Source organism: Heteronotia binoei, chromosome 3 (genome assembly GCF_032191835.1).
Source record: "Heteronotia binoei isolate CCM8104 ecotype False Entrance Well chromosome 3, APGP_CSIRO_Hbin_v1, whole genome shotgun sequence".
Classification (NCBI taxonomy): Eukaryota; Metazoa; Chordata; class Lepidosauria; order Squamata; family Gekkonidae; genus Heteronotia; species Heteronotia binoei.
Genome location: NC_083225.1, coordinates 54,943,611 through 54,949,797, shown reverse-complemented (window position 1 = coordinate 54,949,797; position 6,187 = coordinate 54,943,611).

Sequence of the window (6,187 nt, the reverse complement as noted above, 5' to 3'; positions counted from 1 at the left end):
CATGATCATACTCGCCTATAAGTGAATTTGAAAAAAAATCTACTCTTTGACTTTTCGTGGGTACTATGTCACTACCACATGGCTGCCAGAGGGGTACAGCGAACTGTGAAATGGCTGCCATGGGAGCTCTATGCATCTGCACCCATCTGTTAGTTAGATAGCATAGGAACTATCTCTATCTATCTACCCTACACTATCAAGCATACATTGCTAGACTAAAGTGGTTATTGTTTTGTTTCAACTGAAACACAGCTCTGTGTAACATTTTAGCCTTGCTAGGACATGGTCAGTTCAGGACAAGCACAGCTGCATTAAAACCAAGTGCACTCTGTTAAATAAAGTAGGATCTGGATCAATGAAACCAGTACCCTTCCTACATCAATAAGAAAACTATAATTAATATAGTCAATATAAGTATAAACAAGGCTTTTTGTAGAAAAAAATCCCAGCAGGAACTTATTAGCATATTAGACCACACTCCCTAATATTAACATATTAGCTCATTAGCATATTAGGCCACATCAGCTGGGATAATTAAGTGCAAGTGGAACTGGTGGTAGCTGGCTCCTGCCCCCCACCTGCCCCCCTCCTTCCCTCCCTCCATGAATAAGCTGCAGCTACTCCCACCAGACCTTTAAAAGAGTCCACATACCCTAGCAGCAGACCTTCAGAAGACAATGCCCACCACTCGGGGAAGGAAGGAAGGAAGGAAGGAAGGAAGGAAGGAAGGAATGAAGGAAGGAAGGAAGGAAGGAAGGAAGGAAGGAAGGAAGGAAGGAAGGAAGCTAGCTAGCTTATGGGCAGAGCTCTGTGGGCGCCACATCACTCCTATGTAACAAGGAATAATTTGACCCTATACACTCATTTGACCTTAACCAATTCCACACTCCCACTGAAGCACTACACACACACACACAAATACATTCCAAGTTCTCTGAGTAAATGATCCAGCTTTTCCCTTCCTTAAGATTCAACCAGACAAAAATATGTGTTATCTCCCTTGCACTTTTAATCTCCAGCTTCCCAGCATTTTTGAGATTGGAAGTGGGACGAGTGAATAGGTGGACCATAAACAATGATCTGTGTTTCCGTATTTATTTAGGAAAGTTATGCTTGGCAATTAATATTTTTACTGGCAGATGGCTTATTTCCTGCTAATGTAGTTGGATGGTTAATACAGACTCCTTCGTGAAACTCCTAGCCATAGTGTGAATGGTTGCGCTCCAGGTTTCAGCAGAGTATTGGCAGAAGGCAGCTGACTGGAATGGGAGGCTTAATCTATGCATATAGTGGAAGGAGGTGGTTATAAGGTGGCAGAGTCTGAGATGGTAGAATGAACTGAACTACTTTATATGCTGGGTATGGGATCATGCTGCATTAATAATCCTCTGTCTGTGGAAAACTAGCACAGCATGAAAACAGCAAGGGTAGAACTTTTCACCCCTATACCCCCCCCCCCTTTTAAAAATCAGCTTAGAATTTTTACATGGGAGAGCATTAAAAATGTGACTTTCTCCACCAGCAGTGTGAAGTGATACATCCATTCCAGCACTTCAAGATTCTATTGAATGTGTAGCCCAAGCCCAAAGAAGGACTTCACACTGAAAATCCTGAATCCTGCATACCTGTGGTTTATTTAAATGATTAAAAAATCACTCACACTACTGCTATGCTTTCCGGGGTGGGGTGGGGTGGGGGCGTCCTGGAATATCACAGAAGCAAGTTGGTTGTCAGCTATGATCAGTTGCAGAGAATAAATCATTCTAGTTCTAGTATAGCTTCACTGACTGAGTGACTGAGAGGAAAGAAAGAGAGAGAGAGAGAGAGAGAGAAAGAGAGAGAGAAAGAGAGAGAGAGAAAGAGAGAAAGAGAGAGAGAAAGAGAGAGAGAAAGAGAGAAAGAGAGAAAGAGAGAGAGAAAGAGAGAAAGAGAGAGAGAAAGAAAGAAAGAAAGAAAGAAAGAAAGAAAGAAAGAAAGAAAGAAAGAAAGAAAGAAAGAAAGAAAGAAAGAAAGAAAGAAAGAAAGAAAGAAAGAAAGAAAGATTACCTGGATTACTTACCATATTCATCCACTTGAATGTTGTATAAGTAGATAAGGCTGCAACTTCCTTCCTTCCTTCCTTCCTTCCTTCCTTCCTTCCTTCCTTCCTTCCTTCCTTCCTTCCTTCCTTCCTTCCGGGTTTGATTCCCCACTCCTCCACTTTGCACCTGCTAGCATGGCCTTGGGTCTGCCATAGCTCTGGCAGAGGTTGTCCTTGAAAGGGCAGCTGCTGTGAGAGCCCTCTCCAGCCCCACCCACCTCACAGGGTGTCTGTTGTGGGGGAGGAAGGTAAAGGAGATTGTGAGCCGCTCTGAGACTCTTCGGAGTGGAGGGCGGGATAGAAATCCAATATCTTCTTCTTCTTCTTCTTCTTCTTCTTCCTTCCCAATCTGCTTTTTCAGTTCTCAAAGCAGAGAACAATAAAGACAAACAAAACAGGATTCATAGTAAAAGAGTCAAAATCAAGCAGGAGAAAAGTTATGATATGGCACCGCAGACAACCAAGCAAACTTGAATAATAAAAGAGTATCTTAAAAAATATGGATGGCACACCTCAGTGAACAACTGGTTAAATGTGGTAACTCACAGGCAGAAGCAGATTCTGTAGGAATGGAGTCTCCTTTGAGCAAACTGTTGATGACAATCTTGCCTGCTACTAAACCAGCCACCCACAAAAGAATCTTACTGCTAATTCTCGAGAGTAGGGTGGTGGTCTGTGGATGGAAAAAGGTGATTCCTCAGATAACCAGAACCCAGGCTATATAAAACCACTGATCAAAAGCATCAATAAAAAGATGAATTTTACTTCTCCTGGTGTGGTTAGATGCATTTGCTGACGAGCTGCCAATTCATTGAAATCAACTTTAATTGTACACCGAGCTCTTTATGATCTTTATCTCTTTCATTAATCATTTGGAATATTTGCCTAATTTTAAACTCAATCATTTATTTATTTGTAAGGGACATTTTTGTGGTTTTTTTTTTTTTTTTTACTTATAGTACCATGATGTATTGTGGATTACACTGTCTTGTTTGCTAGACTCCTGGAAATCCTGTTCTGTACTTCTGGTTACTTTAATGCTATGTAATGTTTTGGATTTTTTCATAAATATTCATTTTTTTAAAAAAAAGATGTATTTTGACCTATTGCCTAAAAGATAAGTAAAGCAGGCACCAGACAACCAAAGCAGCTGTCCATAGTGATAGTCTGACACTGCACTTTGGACCAATTGACATGTCTGAACCATTTCCAGTTCACATTACAGTAATCTAATTTGGATGTGATCAGAGCATAGATCAGCATGGCCAGATCATGTATTTTGAGGAATGGGCATAGGTGGCATACAAACCAAAGCTGATAAAAGATGTTACAGTCCATAAGGGAGACCTGGGCTTACAAGCACAGGCCAGGATCCAGTTGTATCCCCAAGTTACAAACCTTGCTCCTTCAAGGGGAGCACAACCCCATCCAAGCAGCTTCTCCATTGACCAACAGCACCACAGTTTTATCTGAACTGAGCTTATGTTTATTGACCTTCATCTATCCCATTACCTTCTGCAGGCACGTATTCAGGACTTCCACAGACCCATCTGACTTAGCTGTTAAGGAGGAATTCTTAATAGCTAAGAATTACAACTGCTCTCCAGCTGGCACAGATCACCTCCTCTTGGGGTGGGGTGGGGGAGTGAATGCCTTCACTTGGGTAGGTGGGAAGACAGCAAGGTGGGGGGGGCACTTGCCCAGAGCCTCCTTCTAGAGCCCGTTATATTTTTCTTCACAATGGGTTATACTCCTAGTAATTAATAATTATCATATGGCATTGTGTTTAGTATGGTAACTGTAAAAAAGCCCACAGGAAAAAAGCCCACAGAAAAAAACCCCACAGTCATAAAGGCTCACAGGAAAGAAGTCCATATGGAAAAAAGTCCACATGGAAAAATACCCACATAGAAATAAGCCCACATGGGGAAAAACCCACACGGAAAAAAACTCATCCAGAAAAAAGTGCACATGGAAAGAAACTCACATGGAAAAATACCATATAAGGCAGCATAGATGTTTATAATTGTGGATAACCATTCACATCCATTTACAAGAATGACCAGGTATTACCTATATTTTATGTTGTTATTTTAGGATTAAAATGTCGTATTCACATTCAACTATTTGTGACTAGGCACCATGCATACTTGTGCAACTGTATCCCATAAATATTCATTTTGGGGGAGTTTTGATTTGATTTAAGAAGCACCAGATAATACACTTCTTTCCTGCCAAGTCAAACATCCTGGGCTTTTGTTTAGGAATGTGATGATAGCTAGAAGTAGTTCCTATATTGGCTGCTTTCTCCCCACTCTGATTAGGTGTTTTCAGTTCGTGTTGTCTTTAGCTGTCTTCGGGGATCATGCTGCTCAGTTCCTCTGGAGTGACCATCTGTCATTTCTTCTTCTGCAACCTTTATCGGCATAACCAGGAAAAAATACAGGATAGAAGTAAACAGTCCTCAGGAGTTTTCTAGTACAAACAACTTAAAGAACATGGTTACAGTCAAGACTTAAGGGATAAGCAAAGTTGCTCCCTATCTGGTACCCCTACTGCTTTTGGTTCCTATCACCAAATGCTCCAACACCTGCTCAGTGATTGAGGGACACATGTCAGCTAACAAGCATTCTGTCCATGTATTTATTGCAAGGTTAGGGGTTGAGAAAAGTGGTTTAATCAAACGGTGGCAGTGGGAAATCAGCAACAGGCGATCTAATAAGATGTGTTTTAAAGAATCAGGTTCTCTACCACACCTGACGGTCTCTGTTCATAAAGGATATTATGTACCCAATTATCTGCCAAAGGTCACAAACTAAGGGAATATATTGAGTCTGGCCAGCATCTGTCATTTCCTGCCTGACCTCTTTCTTGAAGCATCCTTGTTGTGTGGCACTCTGACTGGTAGTGTTCCTCGCTTCCACACAGGAAGCAACTATGACAAGTGCCCCCTTTTTCAGATAATTGACAGGTACAGCAACTTTTCCCATCGAATTTTCATCGTGATAACAAGTTTTATTAAATTTAACAGGGAAAATTAGGGAATTGGGGAAAAAATCAGGGATAGGATACAGAAAATAAAATAAAAGATTAAAGTTATTACTACATCAAGAAAAACAAAAGAAAAAGTATAATTCATTATACCTGCAAGTACTCAAAATTAGTACTAAAAATTAATACACAGATATTACTTTAAAGTCTACAAATATTTTGATATTACTGTAAAATCCTCCTGTTTTACCAACTATTTAGTGGCAGATTCCAGATTCTTAGCTATCATATCTGTGATCATACAAAACCAAATCTATGTATCTTTAATCTACATAAAACAACAGAAGAAAGAAAAAAAAGAGAAAGAAAGGTTTAAATTTTGGTCTTTAATACCAGCTTATTAACCAAGAGCAGGGTTGTTGTTGTTTTTTTTAAAGCAGGAAAGCACAGGAACGCAGTTCTAGCTGGCTTAGCACCAGTGGGTGTGGCCTAATATGCAAATAAGCTTCTGCTGGGCTTTCTCTACAAAATGGCCTATGCTAAAAATTGGTGATGTCAGGGGGTGTGGCCTAATATGAAAATGAGTTCCTGCTGGGCTTTTTCTACAAAAAAGGCCATGACCAAGAGGTTTCAATATGTAGCAACAGCAGCTGCATCTCTATATAATTTACAAAGGAATCTCAAGGCTAAACGAAAATAAAACAAGCTTCTCATTAGAAGAAGAAGATGATGATATTGGATTTATATTCCGCCCTCCACTCCAAAGAGTCTCAGAGCAGTCACAATCTCCTGTATCTTCCTCCCCCACAACAGACACCCTGTGAGGTGGGTGGGGCTGGAGAGAGCTCTCACAGCAGCTGCCCTTTCAAGGACAACCTCTGCCAGAGCTATGGCTGACCCAAGGCCATGCTAGTAGGTACAAGTGGAGGAGTGAGGAATCAAACCTGGTTCTCCCAGATAAGAGTCTCTACACTTAACCACTACACCAAACTGGCTCTCATTAAGCATTAAAGGTTTCTGAGTTAGATGGGTACAGTTATGATACTCATGTCTTATTAGCAAATGTTGATAACTTTAGGCATCTACTTGAACAGTTAGCTCTTTTTAATAAACAAA